Source organism: Peromyscus eremicus, chromosome 19, assembly GCF_949786415.1.
Source record: "Peromyscus eremicus chromosome 19, PerEre_H2_v1, whole genome shotgun sequence".
Taxonomy (NCBI): domain Eukaryota; kingdom Metazoa; phylum Chordata; class Mammalia; order Rodentia; family Cricetidae; genus Peromyscus; species Peromyscus eremicus.
Window position 1 is genome coordinate 7,940,458 of NC_081435.1, and position 22,671 is coordinate 7,963,128.

Here is a 22,671-nt window from a genome sequence, read left to right on the forward strand (position 1 = left end):
TACTCCTTCTCAGAACTTCTCTGTAACTACATAGCCAAGGAACCACTGTCTAGGACATGGTGCTTTGCACAGAGGTCTTGGTTTCCCACATCAATTAGTGTCTTCTACATAGTACCCTGCACACATGATCACAGACTGCACTGTTCTAGATAATCTCTCACTGAAATGGTTTTCCAAGTCATTCTGGGATGTGTTAAGTCAACAAATATAACATCATAACATCTTGACTCAATAAAGGTGACATATGATAAACCAACAGCAAAAATCCTACCAAACAAAAGCGATGTTGAAAGCTTAGACAATGATGTCAGCTTTCAACAGTTTTATTCGATGCTTACCAGAAATCATGGTTAGAGAAAGAGAAAAGAAAAAAGGCAATTGAATCTGTAAACAGCTTTAATTCACTGTGGACTTCAGTACTTTTTCTAATCCATCAACATAAAATATCTTTCAGTTTATTTTTATCTCTTATTTATTTCTTCAAAAAAGAAATGGAGATGGATACTTAAATTTTAATAAGCATTTTATATAAATATCTATATATTTATAGAGGCACAATGATCTTCTTTATATAAACCCTAAAATGGTAAGAAGTAATATGTGAATCCAGTAAAGGTTCAAAATCAACATACAAAATCAAGTGTTCCTACATGTTGATATAAATCTACACAATCAAATACTCCAGAAGGTAATATTATTTACAACAGCTACAATGAATTAAATATCCAGAAACAAATTTAACCAAAGAGGTTAATCATCTCTGTGATAAAGTCTATAAATTATTTTGAAGAAATAAATAAGAGATAAAAATAAATTGAAAGATATCCTATGTTGATGGATTAGAAAAAGTACTGAAGTCCACAGTGAATTAAAGCTATTTACAGATTCAGTGCAATCACTATCATAATACCAATATTTTTCTTCGTGGAGATTAAAAAATCCTAAAGTTGGCATGAAAAATGGAAAGTAGGCAAAACAGTCTTAAGAAGGAACCAAGTTGAAGGTGTCACACTACCTGATTTTAAAATTAATGTAATAGCACAAGTTTAACATTGATGTAATAGCACAAGTATCATGCTTTAGAGTAAAGGCAGACACACTGGCCAGTAGAACAGAGAATTCTGAGAAATAAATCTACATGTAGAGTGCCAACTAGCCTTTGACGAAGTTAACAAGATGACACATGGGACACAATATGATCTTTTCAATTGGAGAGACACATATAGTAACAGGAACCAAGATCACTGTCGGGGCATAAATCTGAAATTTCTCCTGCAGGGTTTTGTTTTGAATGCTGAGCTCTCAGTCTATGGTGCTGTTTTGAAGGCTTCATGCCTTTTAAGTAGTGAGGACTTGTCATCAAAGATGGATCATTGCTAGGAAGGGCTCTGGAGACTTCACCTTCTGATTCTGGCCTATGCCTTCGGCTGCTTCCTATCTGCCACCATCTATTCAACTGTGACTTTGCTTGCCTTAATGAAATGAGAGTCACCTTGAAACCACAGGCAAGACTGTAAAATGGTACCACGAGTGAAGTCTCTCCTGTGATAAACTTGACCAGATGAATGATAGGCCTGTAGAACAAGTTTGAGGGAAGTCTGTGGACATCTGGGGATTTGGAAGTTTGGAGATACAATCTATATAAGCTGCTGAGGGTTGCAGGCACAACTTAACAGTCAATTCAGGTAAGAGTCTGGAAATCATGCATGCTAATGAAATGTGAACACTGAAAACCATGGTCATTTGAGTCTCAGAGGGAAACAGGATCCTACCGTAATCTTTCTATCCACGTCATATTCAGGCAAAGAATATATGTTTTGTCTTGTCCTGAAAAACCTGAATAAACATCATTTTCAAAAGTAATTGAAAAATCTATTTAGGTAAAAGAAATTTTATTACAGCTAATGATACTCAGTCTGTGGAATGTTGATTACTAGTAGATTTATCTAGGTTTACAGTGAGTATTTAATAATCAGGCAGAAGAATTTTTAAAATGCACAGTGTAGGAATGGCCTATAAACATGTTTAAAGTTGTAGGAAAACTCAAGGATGCAGACAAGTACAGCAGTTAGTCTTTATAATAGAGATTTCTGCCACTAAAGAGAAAAAACATAACTTGAACTTGAATTTAGACCATAAGCTTGAGTGAGGGTAGGAACCTTTCCAGTGAGGGTCCCAGGAAGTAAAATTATGAGTGCATTTGAGAAGTACTGTTCTAAAATGGGAAAGCTGGTGAGATTCCATTCTAGAACAAGGCAGCCTGGGGAAAAGTCACCTCAGGTTCAGTTTTTTATCCACTCAGGCAACTGCTAACTATATGCATTATTCAGTGTTTTCCTAGATGATGGAATACATATATAGGATTTATCTTACAGGTTATGGTCTAGCTAGTCCAACAATGGCTGTCTACCAATGGAAAGTCCAAGAACCCAATAGTGGTTCAACTCACAATGATGGATGTGAGCTGCTCTTCAGTATATGCCAGGAACCTGAAGAAATAGGCTCTAGCACCCATGATGAAATGCATTAGAGTCTCCAATATAATGAACATAGCAGAAACTCAGGATGTCTGTGAGGAAAGCTTAAGGGGGGTCAAGAGAAAGACCACATGCGTTCAAATGGAAATACTGTAAGTAAAGAGTTATTCACTATGGTTGAAGTTCTCTGCTCGATTTTAGTCATATTTTGGTCAAATGAGGATCGCAGGTAATAAAAAATACTAATTCATTTGAAATTTTAGAAAAGGTATTTTGTCACTCAGGAAAAATAACATTTATTGCTACCCTCCCATTCCTAATATTGACTTGGCGTCATTATTTATATATTAGAAAATAATTTTTTTCTTGATTTTTACAAGGACTCACAACTAAGAGTGTGCTTTAATTTTCAGAAGAGACTTTAGACTTTCACAATCTCTTAAGACCACAAATGTGAGAATGTATGAAGTTGGCCTCAACTGATTTTACATTATGTCATGGCCACAAACATTTGGGGCCCACATACAAAAATGTTACAGTTTTAATCTGAAATGTACTTATAGAGTCGTGACTTCAACGTTAGTACCCAGTCCTCTCTAGGACCTGACTGGTGCCACTAAGCAACTAGAAGATGGGCCTCTGAAGGTTCCATTTACCCCTAGTTCTAGCTCAGACTCTCTGCTTTCTGTCTCTTGACACATAGTCCTGCTACTCTGAACTCTGACATGTCTTTTCCTTGATGAACTGAATCTCCCTTGAAGCCCCGAGGAAAAATAAATCATTTCTCTCACGAGTTATTTCTGTCAGATAGTTTGATTATATTGACACAATAGTAACCAATACAAGCCCTTTCTCAACAGTTATAATTATCAGCTGAAAACTGATCAAAGATTTGTATGTAAGACTCGAGGCAATGACACTACTGGAAGAAAACACGGAGGAAATGCTGGAAGACATTAGACTTGCCTGGATAATTTAGCTACCATAGCAGCATAGAAAATAAATGAAAAATATAAACAAATGAGATTACATTAAACGAAAAGGGCTCACATAGCAAAGGAAAACATTAACAGAGGAATAAGAAAAACTACAACATTTAAGAAATATATGCAAACTATAGAACTAATATGAGCTAATATTCATACTCTATAACGAAGACACATTACTCAGTAGCAAATGATAATAATCTAATTGAATTAAGCCAAAAACCAGTATAGACATTTCTCAAGTAAGTCATGCCCACAAGCATATGAATTAATGCTCAACATTACTAATCATTAGGGAAATGCAAATCAATACCATAATGAGGTATTACCTCATTCCAATGAAAATAGCTATTACCAAGAACACAAAATACTGAAGTACAGCCCAGAGTATAAAGCAAAGAGAACATTTACATACTATTTTGAGGATGTAAATTAGCAAGACCATTATGGACAACAAAAATCACACCTCCTCAGATAATTATAAATAGAAACACCATGATAGCTAGCAATTCTGCTTTTCAGTGTACACTCAAAGGGAATGAAATCACTGTGTTGAAGAGATATTTGCTCTCCCAAGTTTATTGCAGAAATATTCATGAGAGATAAGTGAAACTGAGATAAGTACATGTGCAGAAAACACAAATGGGCCACAGAGATGCTAAAATCCTGTTCTTGTGATAACACAGACAAAGCTGAATCACATCATGCTAAATAAAACAAATCAGATGCTCCATTATCTCCTTACACTGGAACTCTAACCTTGTTGACATCATGGAAATATGGCATGGAATGGCTGTTACCAGAGTCTGAGGAGGAGAGTAATGACAAGAAGGAGCTGGTGAACAGGTTGAATTATAGTCAGATGAGGGGAATAATATCCTGTATTCTACTAAATGATAAAGTGATTTTCCTTGATAACAGTGTGTTTCATTTCTCTAAACAGCTTGAAAAGAAAATTTTGAATGATTTACCTCATATAAATGATGCTTGAATTGTTTGATACACTATTCATTTTTATTCTTGTTTTTAAACAATTATAAATAGTGCACAACACTATCACCTGGTACTCCATAATTGTACAATTATTATGTGTCATTAAATTAAAATAAAATAAAATTTAAACAAGCTCTGATGGGAAGTCCACTGAGCCTAAAATATGTAGTAATATACTAAGATGGTCATTATGGCTATCGACCATGAAAGGATAATGGATCTAGATACTGACTCAAAAGCCTAGTGACTTCTACATGGCTCACTAGATGCCCACAAACATTCTTGAAATATATTCTTGTGGATATTGAATTCATGTTGCTTATGGAAGCAGGAAAAGGCCCTCAGAGATGATGATCATCAACTATGACAACAAGAGTCATTGCATTAGGAAATGAAAATGAGCCGGGCGGCGGTGGCACAAGCCTTTAATCCCAGCACTCAGGTGGCAGAGCCAGGAGGAACTCTGTGAGTATGAGGCCAGCAAGATCCAGGACAAGATCCAAAACTACATGGAGAAACCTTGTCTCAAAACCCCCTACCCCCAAAAAGGGAATGCTCATTCACTGACCCTGAATCATAAACATGGGAATGTCCTCCTCCCAATGAGGATATCATCTGCATTTACTCGTCTAAGGCATGGAATAAATCAGTTACAGCAAGCAGAGTTACTTCTTGTTTTCAGATTTTACTTGAAGTTACTGTCACTTCCAGAAGAGTTTGTGCTTTGAAATAAAACAAAGAAATCAGCTGGAGTTGACTATTTTAGTCTTTCTAAGAAATCAATTAATTTGGTGAGGGCAGTGACAGAGACACAAAACTTAAAAAAAAAATGTAGAGATGAAATTTGTAGAGGGAGACAGAAATTTAGCAAAAATAAAAGCCATATAGGAGGTTGGTGAGAATACAGATAAATCATCTGTAGTTCAATTGGTGCCAATATTTGCTAAACTTGGATTGATAGTCCCTTAGACATGTTGGAAGATTTAAAGCCTATCCATTCATCTGCTGATAGGCACAGAGCCTGGCTCTACAACTTGCTCTTATGGGTAGTGCTGCCATCATGGGTTGGACAGGATCTCTACGGTATTCTCCTTTAGAATCGTAAGAGTCATACCCGAGGGTTCTCTATTTGAGGGAAGTTAAATAGTATGTTTCATGTCAGTTACGGAGAAATTAATGTGGCAAGAAATGGAAGAAATCTTCAAGCCAACACCCATTAAAGAGTGTAGAATATGCAGTAATTTCTCTAAATCTAAGGATTCATAGAATATGCAGTAATTTCTCTAAATCTAAGGATTCAACAGAAACAAAATCCAAACATTGAAATTTAGAAGGGGACTAATCCCAATTGCTGCCTGCAGGAGAAGCTACCATCCTTGGTGACAAGATGATGCCTCCTTATTAATCCATAATTTGTTCTCATTCAAAACACTGACTTCGCAAGAATAGCCATAGTCATATGGACCCCTGATTTGATCCACGTAGTGTATAACTGTGCTTACCAGCTCTTTTCTCAATTCTAATTTTCTGGTAACTCACACAAGTTTTGTATTGTATGAATCAGCTGTCTCTCTAATCTCTATTTCTTATTCCATCTAATTGATGTTCAGGGTTTATGTAACCACAATTTGTTTACAAGTCTCCATCAACTTATGGGGTCAGGGTTGTCTTCATTTTGTAGTTAGTATGAGCAATGCTGCTATGAACACTGTGTGCAAATTTTCATGAGATGTTTCTATTTCTCTTGAGACAAAGAATTGCAAAGATTGAGATTCCTGAGTTGTAGAGACTAATAAGTACATAGTTTTAGTATGTATGTGTGTTGAGACATATTTTCCAGAGGAATTGAAACACAACCCCTTCAGTATTGTATTAATTCTACTATCTCTCTTTCTCCTATGTTTATTGTTCTCACCAGTTTTAAAGGTAGGCATTTGATAGGTGTGTGGACATAACTTAGTAGTTGTAATTTGCATCCACCGAACTTAAAATCTCTCTGTGCTTTGTTGTTACTGGCTCATGTCCACTGTTCAACTGCAAGTTTGATTATTCATTTTGATGATATGCCAGGGAATATTATATACCCTTCATATATGTGTGTGATTTCCAATGTTTTAGAAGTTCATATTTTAATATTCTTAAAATACTTTCATATAGGTAGTCCACAGCAGCCAGGAAGCAGGTGAGAGACCTGCCTTCAGGTTGGACTATCACTGTCACAATCCACTGGATTTTGTTCCCCCCAAGATGCACTTCTCTGCCCAAACACAAACACCTGGGCATTCTGCCCATGACCAGCCCTCCTTAGAAGCTCCAGCAGACCATAGAGGCACAGGCACAACCTACACCAATTGGAAGAACAGATGTATGACTGGCCTCTCAGCTGAACTGCCCCAAAGTTTAGACCCTAAACCCCAAGCACATCCTGTACCCCTCACTCTCCCATCTCAGCACCAGTAAGGCCACTGGGCCCTTTCTCCAACTCTGGTGGAATTCTATTGCTATGGTGCAGTCCCTAGCAGCTGGCAAGCAGATGAGAGACCAGTCTCCAGGCTGTACGACCGTTGCCACAACACACTAGATTCTGTTCCCCCAGGACTTACTCTGTAGTTCAAACCCACACATCTATTCATCCTCCCCATGGCCAGCCCTCCCTTGAAAGAATACATAAGCACAAGTACATCCCACACCAGTTGGAAGAACACACGAGTAAACACCAGTGTAAGAGTGCATTTAACAACAGAAAGGGCAATATGGCACCACCAGAACCCAGTGATCTTACAGTAGCAAGACCTGACCATTCCAATGCAGCTGAAGCACATACATACCCCCCCCACACACACAAATGGCCTTTATCATAACTTTATGAAGATGATAGAGGCCCTTAAAGAGGAAATGAAAAATTCTCTTAAAGAAATTGAGGAAAAGACAAACAAAAAATTGGAAGAAATCAATGAATCAATGAAAGCTAAGAAATTCAAGTGAAAACAATCAAACAGGTGAAGGAAACTGTTAAAGACTTGACAATTGAAATTGAAGCAATAAAAAAACCCCACAAACCAAGGGAATTCTGGAAATGGAAAATTGGGGTAAGTGAATAGGAACTACAGATGCAAGCATCACCAACAGAATACAAGAGTTAGAAGAGAGAATCTCAGGCGTTACAGATACTATACAGGATATAAATTCATTGATCAAAGAAAATGTTAAATACAATAAATTCCTAAGACAAAATATCCAAGAAATCTGGGACATCATGAAAAAAAACCAAACCTAAGAATAATAGAGATAGTAGAAGGAGAAGAATCCCAGCTCAAAGGCACAGAAAACATATTCAACAAAATCATAAAAGAAAACTTTCCCAACTTAAAGAAGGACATGCCTATAAAGATGCAAGAAGCTTACAGAACACCAAATAGGCTAGACCAAAATAAAATAAAATAAAATAAAATAAAATAAAATAAAATAAAATAAAAGTCCCCTTATGATGTAATAATCAAACAACTGAACATACAGATTAAAGAAAGAATATTAAGAGCTGCAAAGAAAAAAAGCCAAGTAACACATATAGGCAGACCTATTAGAATCACACTCAATTTCTCAATGGGGACTCTAAAAGCCAGAAGGTCCTGGATAGATATTTTGAAGACACTAAGGGACTGTGGATGTCAGCCCATACTAATATACCCAGCAAAACTTTCAATCACCGTAGATGGAGAAAACAAGATATTTCTTGACAAAAACAGGTATTTAAATAATACCTATCCACAAATCCAGCCCTACAGAAAGTACTGGAAGGAAAACTACAATCCAAGGAAGTTAGCTGTACCCATAAAAAAAACCCACAATAGGTGATCTTACACCAGGAAAGCCCAAAGAAAGGAAACACACACACACACACAACACCACCACCACCCAAACCAAAACATAACAAAAATTAATAATCAATGGTAATTAATATCTCTTAATATTGGTGGAATCAATTTGCCAATGAAAGGACACAGGGCAACAGAATAGATATGAAAGCAGAATCCATTCTTCTGCTGCATACAAGCAACACAACTCAACTTCAAAGACAGAAATTACCTCAGAGTAAAGGTTTTTGTTTTCCAATCAAATGGATCTAAGAAGCAAGCCAGTGTAGCTGTCCTAATAATATCTAACAAAATTGACTCCAAACTAAAATAAATAAAAAAAAAAAGATGGAGAAGGACATTTCATATTCATCAAGAGAAAACCTATCAAGATGAGATCTCAATTATGAACATCTATTCCCTGAATACAAGGGTACCCACATTTGTAAAATATACATTACTAAAGCTTATATCACACATCAAACCCCACATACTAATAGTGGGAGACTTCAATACCTCACTGTCACCAATGGACAGGTCTGCTAGACAGAGACTTCACTAATAAAGAAGAGAACTAATAGATGTTATGATTCAAATGGACTTAATAGACATCTACAGAGATTTCACCCAAACACAAAAGAATATACCTTATTCTCAGTACCTCATGAAATCTTCTTTAAAATTGATCACATACTCTGTCACAAAGAAAATCTTAACAGAAAAAAGAAAACTGTAATAACCCCCTGTATCTTATTGGATCACCTAGGGTTAAAGTTCAACAACAACACAAAATACAGAAAACCTTCAGACTCATGGTAACTGAACATCTCTCAACTGAATTACCACTGGATCAAGGAAGGAATAAAGAAAGAAATTAAAGACTTCCTAGCATTCAATGAAAATGAATCCACATCATCCCCAAACTTATGGGGTACTATGAAAGCAGTGCTAAGAGAAAAGTTCATAGCACTGAGAACCTACAGAAAGAAAAAATTTTGAGAAATATCACACTAGTAACTTAACAGCACATATGAAAGCTCCAGAACAAAAAGAATCAAACACACCCATAAAGAGTAGAAAGCAGGAAATAGTAAGATCTGGGCTGAAATCAATAAAATTGAAACAAAATGAACAATACAAATAATCAGTGAAACAAAGAGTTGGTTCTTTGAGAAAATCAACAAGATAAAAAATCCTTAGCCAAACTTAAGGCAGGGAGAGAACATCCAAATTAGCAAGATCAGAAATGAAAAGGAGGACATAACAACAGACACTGAGGAAATCCAGAGAATCATTAGGTCATACTTTAAAAACCTGTGCTCTGCAAAATTGGAAACTGTAAAAGAAATGGACAATTTTCTGGATAGGTACCACATACCAAAATTAAATCAAGACCAGATAAACAATCTAAATAGATCTATAATCCCTAAAGAAATAGAAGCACTCATTAAGTCTCTCAACCAAAAGAAGCCAAGGAACAGATGGTTTCAGCACAGAATTCTATCAGAATTCTAATGAAGAGCTAATACCAATATTCCTCAAATTTTTCCACACACTAGAAACAAAAGGAGCATTGCCAAACTATTTTTATGAGGCTACATTTACCCTGATACCCAAACCACACAAAGACGTAACAAAGAAAATCTCCCTCATGAACACTGATGCAAAAATACTCAATAAAACACTAGCAAACGGAATCCAGGAACACATAAAAAAAATCATCCACCGTAATCAAGGAGCCTTCATTCCAGAGATGTAGGGATGATTCAATATAAGAATCTCTCAAATTAATCTACCATATAAACAAACTGAAAACAACAACAACAACAACACAATAATCTCATTAGATGCTGAAAAAGTCTTTGACAAAATCTAACACCCCTTCATTGTAGACTGAAGTTTCTCTGTCCCACCTGGTCCCATCCAGGCAGCAACAATTTATATAAAATAATCACTCAGAGGCTTAATATTAATTACAAATTGTTTGATCTATGGCTCAAGATTATTGTAAGCTAGTTTTTACATCTTAAATTAAACCATTTTTATTAATCTATGTATTGCCACATGTCTCGTGGCTTTATCTGTGTTCTATTATGTTTTGCTCCCCCAGGGGGGCTCACAGTGTCTTCCTGACTCCATCTTTCGTCTCCCTGTATCTCTCCTGGATTTTCCACCTGGATATATCCTGTGTTGCTATAGGCCAAAACAGCTTCTTTATTATCCAATAGAAGCCATGCATATTCACATTATATAGAAAGACCAACCAACATCACTTCATGATAAAGGTCTTAGAGATATCAGGGATACAACAAACATACCTAAACATAATAAAAGCAATATACAGCAAGCTGGCAGCCAGCATCAAGTTAAAAGGAGAGAATTCAAAGCAATTCCATTAAAATTAGGAACAAGACAAGGCTGTCCACTCTCTCAATGTCTATTCAGTACAACACTTAAAGTTCTAGCCAGAGCAATAAGACAACAAAAGGAAATCAAGGGGATACAAACTGGAAAGAAAGAGATCAGGTTTTTGATATTTGCAGATGATATGATAGTGTACATAAGTGACCTCAAAAATTCTACCAGGGAACTCATAGAGCTGATAAACATGATTAGTAACATGTCTGGATACAAGATTAACTAAAAAAAAAAAAAATCAGTAGCCCTCCTATATACAAATGATAAATGGGCTGAGAAAGAAATCAGAGAAACAACATCCTTTATAATAGTCACAAAAAGTATAAAATATCTTGGAGTAACTCTAACTAAGCTAGTGAAAGACCTGTATGACAAGAACTTTAAGTCTTTGAAGAAGATATCAGAAAATGAAAAGATCTCCTATGCTCATGGATCAGTAGGATCAACATTAAAAACAGCAATCTTACCAAAAGCAATCTACAGATTCAACACAATCCACATCAAAATCCCAACACAATTCTTCACAAACCTTGAAAGAACAATACTCAATTTCATGTGGAAAAACAAAAAACCCAGGATAACTAAAACAATTTGTATGATAAAGGAAGTTCTGGAGGTTATCACCATCCCTGACCTCAAGTTCTACTATAGAGCTATAGTAATAAAAACTGCATGGTATTGGCATAAAAACAGACAGGTGGATCAATGGAATGGAATTGAAGACCCTGACATAAATCTACACACCTATGAACACCTGATTTTTGACAAAGGATTCAAAAGAATTAATACAAAAGAAAAGAGAAAGCATCTTCAACAAATGGTGCTGGCAAAACTGGATGTCAACATGTAGAAAAACGCAAACAGATCCATATTTACCACCCTGCACAAAACACAAGTCCAAGTGGAATCAAAGACCTCAACGTAAATCCAGTTACACTGAAGCTAATAGAAGAGAAAGTGGGAAGTGGCCTTGAATGCATTGGCACAGAACACAACTTCCTGGATATAACATCATTAGCACACACAGAGATTAGCAATGAATAAATGAGACCTCCTGAAACTAAAAAAGCTTCTGGAAGGCAAAGAAAGGACACTCTCAATAAGACAAAATGGCAACCTACAGAATAGGGAAAGATCTTCACCAACCTTACATCTGACAGAGGACTAATCTCCAAAATATATAAAGAACACAAGAAACTAGACATTAAAATACCAAGTAATCCAATTAAAAATGGGTTACAGATTTAAACAGAGAACCCTCAACAGAAGAATCTCAAATCGCTGAAATACACTTAAAGAATTGTTCAACATCCTTAGCCATCAGGAAATGCAAATCAAAATGACTCTGAGATTCCATCTTACACCTGTCAGATTGGCTAAGATCAAAAACACTAATGACACTAATTTTAGAGAGGATGTGGAGTAAGGGAACACTCCTCCACTGCTGATGGGAGTGCAAACTTGTACAGCCACTTTGGAAATCAGTATGGCAGTTTTTCAAAAAATTGAGAATCAATCTACCTCAAGACCCAATGACACCACTCTTGGGCATATACTTGCTGCAAGCCACAGGAAAATGAAACTCAGCTACTATCACAAAAGTTACTACTTGGAAAGGTCAAACCATGGCTTAAGATGTCTTGGTGATATTTTAGCTTTTGTTTATATATTAACCGATTCCTGCAATGATTTCCTTGTATGCTATGTATGCTTTCAAAAACTCCTAACAGTATACTTCATCTGAAATACCTATCAAGCATCCAAGGCCAAATGATCTCCTGAATAAAGATTAATTTACCTCATACCTTCTTTCTTATACAGCCTTAGTGGTATTTATACTAACATTATAGACTACTAACATTTACCTAACCAACTCTAGGAATGTAGTTGGAGCACACAAAATCATTTTTTTTTCTGATATATTATCTGATTTTGGCTCTTAGTTTATCTCCTCCTTTACCATTCCCTTTTCGGGTTGTAAAAGAAAGCCTGAGGGTCACTGCCTGAGGAAAACTCTTGCCTGCCTTTATTACCCTGTAAGAATTCAAGCCTGGTGACCTTGCTGTAGCTAGAGCACTGCTATTGCCTGGGCATATAACTGTAAACCTCAGAGATTTAGAAAGGAATTTGACTGGAGAGGATTTTGACTGGAGAACTAGATGGAGAACTAGAAGAATGAGATAGAAGATGAGGAAGAGCCAAATGGGGAAGAAGGAGATAAGAAAGACGAAGATGGGGCAGAACTAAGATGAAAGAATTAAGATAGAACTTAGAAGGAACAGCAGATAAAGGTAGAGAGAAATCAGACAAGAAAGGAGCGAGGCATGAGAACAGAACTGAATAAAGTAGATGGACTAAGAGCTCCAGATTCTTTTCCGGAAAATAATTGGTGGCATGCGTAGCTTCTCTTCTGGGCCCCTGAGAAGAAGATTATTAAGAACGGACCATAATAATATTCTAAATAAACCCAAAGGATGCTCAATCATACCACAAGGACATTTGCTCAACTATGTTCATAGTAGTATTATTTGTAATAGTCAGAACCTGGGTACAACCTAGATGTCCCTCTACTGAAGAATGGATAAAGAAAATGTGCATTTACACAATGGAGTATTACTCAACAGTAAAAACAATGACATCATGAAATTTGCAGGCAAATGGATGGAACTAGAAAAAAAAAATCATCCCGAGTGAGGTAACCCAGACCCAGAGACACAAACACGGTTTGTACTCACTCCTCCTAAGTGCATAGTAGCAGTAAAGTAAAGGATAACCAGGCTATAATCCATAGCCCCGTAGAAGTTAGGTAACAAGGAGGGCTCAAAGAGTGATGCATGCGTGGATTTCCTTGGAAAGGGGAAATAGAAGAGATCTCCTGGGTAAACTGGGGGTGCAGTGGGTTTGCGATGAAGATACAGGAACAAGAGGGATCTGGTTGTGTAGGTAGGGTGTTGCTTGAGTTTTCCTGCCTGGCCCACCTCTGGACAAATCTCTGTCACCCGCCAGTCCCACAGCCATTCAGACCCAACCAAGTAAACACAGAGACTTATATTGGTTACATGGCAGGCTTCTTGCTAACTGTTCTTACATCTTAAATTAATCCATTTCTATAAATCTATACCTTGCCACATGGCTCGTGGCTTACCGGCATCTTCTTAGGCTGTTTGTCATCACGGCGGCTGGCAGTGTCTCCTTCTCAGCCTTCCACTTCCCAGAATTCTTCTCTTTGTCCCGCCTATACTTCCTGCCTAGCCAATGGCCAATCAGTGATTTATATACTGACCAATCAGCAACACACTTGACATACAGACCATCCCACAGCAGTAGGGTGCAAGATGCCAGGGAGAACAATGAAAGAGATATCTTGATAGGGGGGACCATTTTGATGTTAGGGAGAAACCTGGTGCCAGAGAAACTCCCAGGAATGCATAAGGATCACTCCAGCTAAGACTCTTAGCAATAGTGGAGAGAGTGCTTGAACTGGTCTCCTGTAATCAGATTGACGACTATCGTATATATATTTTTTTAATCAGAAATCTTTCATCCAGTAACTGATAGAAGCAGATTTGGAGATCCACAGTGAAGCACTGGGCCAAGCTCCAGGAGTCCTGTTAAAGTGAGAGTGAAAGGATTGTAAGAGCCAGAGGATGTCAAAGTCATGACGGGGAAGCCCACAGAATCAGTTGACCTGAGTCTGGACAGACAGCTAGGGAGCCTGCATAGGACCGACCTACGCCCTCTGCATGCGTGTGGCAGTTGTCTAGCTTGGTCTGTTGGTGGGGCCCCTAGCAGTGTGATCAGGACCTGTCCCTGGCACTTGAAGGGACTTTTGAGAACCCATTTCCCATGCTCGCCCGACTTTGATGCCAGAGGAGGAGCTTGGTCCTGCCTCAACTTGGTGTGCCAAGCTTTGTTGACTCCCATGGGAAGCCTGTATCTTTCTGAATGGAGACAGAGGAGTTCTGGATGGGGGGTGGGGTAGAGCGTAAAGGGAGGTGGAGGGGAAGGAATAGGAGGAGAGGAGGGAAGGGAAACTGTGATCAGAATGTAAAATAAATGAAAGAATTTCATAAAAAAGATTTAAAAATACTTTAACAGAACAAAATAACTATTATTATGTGTGGTGATATTTTATTTGTGCTAAAATGTGGTGATATTTTATTTGTGCTTTAACAAACCTTGCCTGAAGATTAGGGGAAAAGAAAGGCCAGCCATTTTAAGTAAACCAAATGTCAGGCGGCACACGCCTTTAATCTGATCACTTATCAGGCAGGGTCTCTGTACGTGTGTGTTCAAGGCCATACTAGGGAACAGAGCCATGTGTGGTGACACATGCCTTTAATCTCAGTCCCAACCATAGAGACCTGGAGGTCTGTACAGATAGATAGTAACAAGGAAATGAGGTAGCTGGGCTAAGATAGCCAATGACAGGGCAGAACAGCAAGGCAATAAAGGCGTGGGTAAGACAGGAAGTAGCTTGCATTTGGAAGCTGCCGAGTTGGTGAGGGAAGGTTGGCTGGTGGCTTTCCCTATTTCACTGATCTCTTTAAGGCTTTCACCCCTATATTTGGCTCTGTGTTTTTTATTTATAAAGACCATTTAGAAATTCATCCACAATCATTTAATTTTAATTTTTCATTTAAAATCATACTTTAAATGTCAAATGTAAGAACTCAGTATCTAATTCTGGGTAGTGAATATTTTTCTCTTTTTCCCAAAATGTTCAGGGTTATACTTTCAACTTATTTCATGATGTATTTTCAAATATGTATGTGTATATATATATATATATATATATATATATATATATATATATATATACACACACACACACACACACACACATATATATATATTTTTCAAGAGACAGTTTCTCTGTATAGCCCTGGCCATCCTGGAACTTGTTCTATAGACCAGGCTGGCCTGGACCTCAGAGATCCACCTGCCTCTGCCTCCTGACTGCTGAGACTAAAGGCTTGCACCTCCTGGCTACACCACTACTCTCTGGCTATTTTTGCTATATTTTAATGAAATACATAAAATATGGTGTGTTGATGTTAATCTTTATCTGCCTATAACTCTCAAATTATGTCAATACAATTTGCTTGAACAGTATGCATTTACTCTACAGAATTAATTTTAATGGATATTGAATCATTTACAAATGAATGCAATGTTTGATTTCTGTGTTTAAATTTTGTCCCATGGACACATGTTGATTTCTCTGCTAAGTACACACTGTCTTGGTGATTTGTGGCTCCAGACTGGTCCTTAAATGCAGGTGACTCTTTTGTTTTCTAATTCTTTTATTTGTATTTTTTTTTTTTTTTTGCTTCCTCTGGTGCTTCCTTTAATTTATTTAATTTTTTATGTGCATGAGTGTTTTGCCTGCGTGTTTGTCTGTACACCATGTGTATAACTTGTGCCCATGCAGGCCAGAAGAAGGTGTTAGATACTCTGCAACTGGAGTTACAGGCAGTTGTGAGCTGCCATGTAGGTTCTGTGAATCAAACCTAGTGACTCTGGAAGAACAGCCAGTGCTTTTAACCACTGAGCCATCTCCCCAGTCCCACGATACTTTTTTGATAACTAGATTACTTAGAAGAATTTTCTTAGATCTTCAAAATCTTGGAGATTTTGATGACATTGTTTTTGTTATTAATTTCTACTTTCATAATTTTTTTTTTGTGAGATAAATAGAGTCTCTCAGGTTATATGTTTCTTTTTTCCCCCTAAAACAAAATGTTGTAGGGCTGGATATTTTCTCCAAGCACCTACTAAACTACTAAACATATACTTTGTTTCTCTTTTTTACCTTTGCTTCACGTATTATCTCCCCTTAATTCTGTCTATAAACATATAGAATCTTTTATCTTCTGGATTGATTGGTCCTTTTCCATTATATAATGTTCCTGTCCCTGGAAATTCACTTTCAAATCTAAGGGTTTTTTTTTAATTTTTTTTTGTTTTTGTTTTTTTCCGAGATTATTGTATCCTCACTGCTTTCCTTTAATTCCCTCTTATGTTTACTTTCTCTTCATTTTTTTCTTTAACCTTTTACATTATCGTATTGGAAATAAATGTCTAAATTGTCCCTCTCGTCAGAAAAATACTTTTTAAAAAATAACAAAATAAATTTTAATGAATTCTTTGAGAATCTCATAAAATGTTTTTTGATTATTTGAGTTTTATTATATTTGGGGCTTCCTGAAAACTGATTTTTAGGGTCACCTAAAATTTTGGGGATGTTTCAGGCATCAATTCTTTGGGTACTTTTTTAATCCCTATGTTTCCTCTTCTCTCCTTTGATAGTTTTTGTGTGTTTTGTGATAATGGTTATGTGGGTCCACCAATCCACTCACACTATTTCCTGCATTCCAAAGAAATTAGAAAGCAGAAATGGGTAAAGGAACATGAAATTATTTATAGTAAGGCCAAATGATATGGCTAACTGACCAAACTCTGAGATCATCATACCACTGTGGAAAGCAGTGAGCTGACTCTGAAAACATAAAAAATATACTGTGTGATGGGCTAATCTGTCTCTTACTGTTAAGAGGGGACCTGGGCCTTGGTTTGTGTTGGCTGTTTGTTACAGAAACAGTGTTTAAATTTGTCTGGCTGAGGAAAATGATGAATCAAATATCCACATTTTGAAAATGAAGAATAATTTCAGGTTTGTTGTTTGTTTTGTGGGACCCAGTCCTTATGAGGCTTTTGGACTCCTTGTTCCCATGGTCCATTCATTTTTCCTTTTTGATATGGTCCACTTTGCCCAGGTCCATTCCGTGACCAGCATATAAAAGAAATTTTGTATACTTTTCTTTTCAGTCTGCTTCAGCCCTATGCCTGTTAGAGAAACAATTTTGTAAGGCGAAAAAGTTGATACTCTCATAGTTGATAGTGTGGGACATGAGTGTCTCTCTTTTGAATGTTCTTCTCCCACAAGGTCTTTACCATAGAAACATGGTGATAGTATGTGATTGATTAGTTTTAATAAAGGAGTTCATATCATTAAGCCCTTATAAAGAAACAAACTATCACACAATTTAATGCTCTAAAAGAGCAACGATTTCATTAGTTGGTTAGAACTTTTCTTCTCCACAGAGAAGTCCTTCTATGGTCTCAGCTGGATGTACTATTTATTTCATTAGCAGATGATTTGCTAGAGGCTCATTTGTCAAGGAACCTGACACAGGGACGTCTCTTTTCCCCAGAAAACTAACCTGATTTTTTTTTTCACATGCTATGTGGTGACAAGAGCTGTGAGATGCAAGCATAAATGGCTAAGAGTTCTTTAAGGTTCTATTGTTGTGTTATGGACACATAAATTAAGATACATGAGCTACCCATGTACCAAGCTGGAAAACTAGAGTCCAAAATAGACTTACTTATTCTGTAATTCACAGTTGCAATTTTTCTTACAAATACCTTCTTTTTACTGGACTTATTTTTATTTTAAAGTGTGTGTGTGTGTGTGTGTGTGTGTGTGTGTGTGTGTGTGTGTATGCATATTTGTGTGCAGAAAACCACAGAGGCCAGAAGAGGGCTTCAGATACCATGAAGCTGGCACTATGGGCAGTTGTGAGCTGACCAACAGGGATGCTGGGAGCCAAATTTATTTCTTCTTCAAGAGCAATATGTGCTCTTAACAATTGCGCAGTCTCTCCAGCCTCTGTATATACACTTTTAATAGACAATTTAAATCAATAGAGTTATAAAATTGAAGTTTCAAAAGTTGAAGCTGAAAGATGATTGTCTATAGAAGGAATGAAGGAACTGGAGATATAAAGTACACTTGGAAATTTGCATTGGCAGGGAATAACTTAGATATGAGTAAGGATGTAGTTGTACTTGGACAGATGTATTGAACTACTGGTTTTCTGTCTGCAGCATGTTGTACTCATTGAGTGGTCAGCTTTGTGTGGACCAGAGGAAGATGTATGTTATAGTGAGTTTAGGTTTGAGATAAGTTCTATCTGAGTAAATAAAAACATTTAAGTTGAAATGCTGACTACATAGAACCTACATTGAGCTAGAATCTTATAAATAGCACCATCTTAGGAGAAAAAAAGTTGCAAAACATCTGTGAATTGTCTATAACTTTCTCTGTAGAAGTAGATACTATAAATGCTAGTATCAACAATTGTTTTTTGGTTCTAGAAAGCAGTCAAATGGAAAGAATAAAGGATTCTATTAAATTCAATAATCTGTACCATAGTCGGAAGGTATTGTCTTAGTTTGCTTTCTGTTGTTATAACAGACCCCATAAACTAAAGCAACTTTGGAAGAAAGAACTTATTTGGCTTAAAGGTCACAACCCGTAACGACAGGACACCAAAGCAGGCACTCAACTGTGGAACAAGAAAGCAGGGACTGGCCCAGAGACATTGGGGGGATTCTGCTTACTGGCTTTCTCTTAAAAGGTTTCTCAGTCTGCTTTCTGACACGAACTGTGAGCACTGGCCCAAGAACAGCATCAACCACACATAGGCCAATCTAATGGAGGCATTTTCTCAGTGAAGTTCCTTTTTTCTCAGATCACTCTAGCTTGAATCAAGTAGAAGAAAAACTCACCAGAACATGTATTTTATAGTTTTTGTTTCTTTAATATGTATATTTTAAGAGATATAAAGACAAAACTAAATCTTAGCTGTTATCCACGGTGAGCTCCTACAGGTTTGATGAGTAAATATAGAGGTTAGGTGAAGTATGTATTTCTGGCATCACAGTATGATCCCAGTAGTGTTATGGAATTCAGAGATACCATTTCTCAATGGACTTTTGTCTGTCTAATCAGCATACCCAGCAAGAATCCACTCAGGAAGATGAGGAGGAGAGACAACATTCTAAATCCTAGGGAAGATATCTGACTTAATTTCAAGGGCTGATAATTGAACAAGATTTGTGAAGTCATGAAGCTGGATTGTGACCAGCAGAAATTTCTTTACGGCTTAATTTTTGCGGATGTGCATATTTTCATGGGTGTACTTTTATATACTCAAAGAGGAAATGTTTAAATAAAATACAGACACCATTTAAAGAAAAAATAAATTAAGGTAATTGCTTACTTTGAGATGGAACCTAGACATAATTTTATTTTTGTAAATGTGTGATTAACTAGAATTTGGCATGTTCAAGTAAAAGACAACTTAAAATAGGGTAATTTGATTTAATTAAGATCTTGCTAAATTCATGAACAATATCATATGAAGATTTATACAGCTTTAAATTGGAACACATAGAAAGTTAATTTCTTGGATTTATAAAAATGTAAAAATGAAGAATTTTTTTTGGAAAGTCAAAATATGATCAAGGTGAAGCTGAAATATTTTATGTTTAATTCTGCTTGAAATGTTTGAATTGTTTAATCATCTTTTAAAATATACCCAAGAGGAACATAGCTTTTAGATTTGAGGCATAGCTCAGTTTTAGAGTATTTTTTTTCACCATGTATAAATCTCCAGCACAAGAAAAAAATGGTTTTGGATTAAGATGAATTCTGTAAATTGAATGGTATTTGCCAAGTAGGCTGAAGTAGCTGAAAAGGTAGGGTTATAAATTTACATCTTCAGTATACTGAATTTAAAATAAAATCATGAAACTCTGCAAAGTCTATGCCATATACAAATTCCACACTGAATTCAATGTAACAAGAAAATAAGTTATAAGAAGGGTTGAAGGAAATGAAATCAGTTCCTAGAGGTATAGGCGAGGGACTTTTCAGAGTCTCAGTACTACAGTTGGATTCAGATTGGGATGCTCAGTCTTTCAGGGAAGTAGGAACAGTGGGTATGCATGATGTTTTCTTGAGATTAATCTTGCATGTAATGACCAAAGTCCAGAGCTGACAGCTAGCAAACTACAAGAAAAAGAGTGTACTGTTCCTCTTTATTCTCCTTGCATTCCTGGGGAGGCCATTGGCTTGGATATCACAGTCTCACCCTATCTGAAGATGTAAGGCTGGCCTGGGTGCACAGACTAGGGAATGTGAGGGGAGGCAAGCTGGAGAGTAAACTATGAGCTTTGTAAGAGATCACTGAATTCTCATCCACCAGGTGTAGCCTATTTCTTTTATTCTTTTTATGGTCTAAAAAAAATATTTGCTATCCCCTTTGTGTCCAAGTCTCATAACCATGCATAATCATTTTCACATGTGCAAAACTACACATGCATTTGTGGCCCATTATTAATTTTTTTCCTTTCTTTGTTTTCAGCTGATTCTGGTTCTGATATCAGTAGGCAATATAACCAGAATGAATTTCTTTGCTTTTTCGTAACAATTTAGGAATAAGAATATTGAAACTTATAAAGTAACATGATTTGCCAAGATTTCTTATATCTCTGTGTTTTGAGACCATGATGGATATTCAGGTAGTCATGTGTCAAGAGTTCAGGCTGCTCTCTAAATTCCTCCAGTGCTCTAGAGACAAGGTAACCCAAGATAAGGGATGGAGGCCTGTGTCTGATAAGCAAAACAATTTACATTCAAGAAAACGTCAGTTGTGCTGGAAATAAGAGCTTGTACAATACTTCTCAGGTGAGTTTCTCTTCTGAGTTTTAGCTGCCATCATGTTACTAGCTCACAAGCCCGTGGAATCAGCCTTCATTATTTTTATTTTACATTGACTTTCACAGTAAGGAGTCTTGTGATGGTAAGTCTAGGGGTGAAACTGAGAAAACTACTTTCATCTACTAAAAGGTAACTGAGTATCATATAAGAACACATTTGTTTAATGAGGAAATATCACATGGCCTATTATGGCAACTAAATCAAGCACCTTGCCAAGAGCCAGTTCAAGAACTTCTGAGTGACAGAACTTTCCCGAGGGAGCCAAAGCACACATGTCTACTCACACCAGATAGAGAGCCCATGACAAACTAATGTACAGATACCACCAAAGTACAACAATGAGTTTTATTGGGGTTACATATAGAAATATGGGTGAGGAATTACTTACAGGAGCAGAAATGACTCAAAGACAGATACATCCCCAAAGCTCACCTCAGCATAGATTGCAGCTCACAAAATCTGAGAACCTGGGGGCAAACTGCAGGGCCTTCAGGAAAGCTTAACAATTTGAAGAGTGTCCTTACCAAGTGACTCAGTTGCTATAAATTTCTTGTAGGCAGTTCAGGTGATTTCTGCTCCTTCCAGGAAGCTGGTCTTCTCCCAATCTGGTTTGCAGCTTAGTCTGAGGGTCCTCTTTGTGGGTTGGCTGGTAAAAGAGGAAGTAATCTTTATTGTTTACCCTTAGGAGGGAGGGGCCTAGTGAATCTGGTCAGTTTCAGTGACTTCCTGAATCTGTTTGAATTGTTAACTTTCTGCCATAAGGAGCATCTGGGAAACAGAATCTTTTAATCAAGGAGAAAACTGTTATACAACAATAAACTACTAAAAGTTTGTTGTAAAATATTATAGTAATAAAATAGAAGAGCCCAAGATTCCTCCAATGACCTAGTGATCTAATTTCTTGAGACTAGATTGAAGTAAATAGCTTCATATCAGAAGATAATACCATTCATAATTGCAAAATAAAAATGAAAACAAACACCTATTTTTAATTAATTATAATTTTAATTCATTAATTTTATGGTATCTCAAAATGATAGAGTTGTTAAAATGGAGTATATTATGGTGGAGTGAATGATCCTCTAAAGATATCCACATGATAATCAATGAGATCTAAGTGTATGATAACTAACATTAAAAGGTATTTTGAATATTCAAATTAGGTCACATATTTTTATTTATTTATTTTTTTATTTTTATTTATTTATTTTTTTTTGGTTTTTCGAGACAGGGTTTCTCTGTGTAGCTTTGCGCCTTTTCCTGGAACTCACTTGGTAGCCCAGGCTAGCCTCGAACTCACAGAGATCCGCCTGGCTCTGCCTCCCGAGTGCTGGGATTAAAGGCGTGCGCCACCACTGCTAGGTCACATA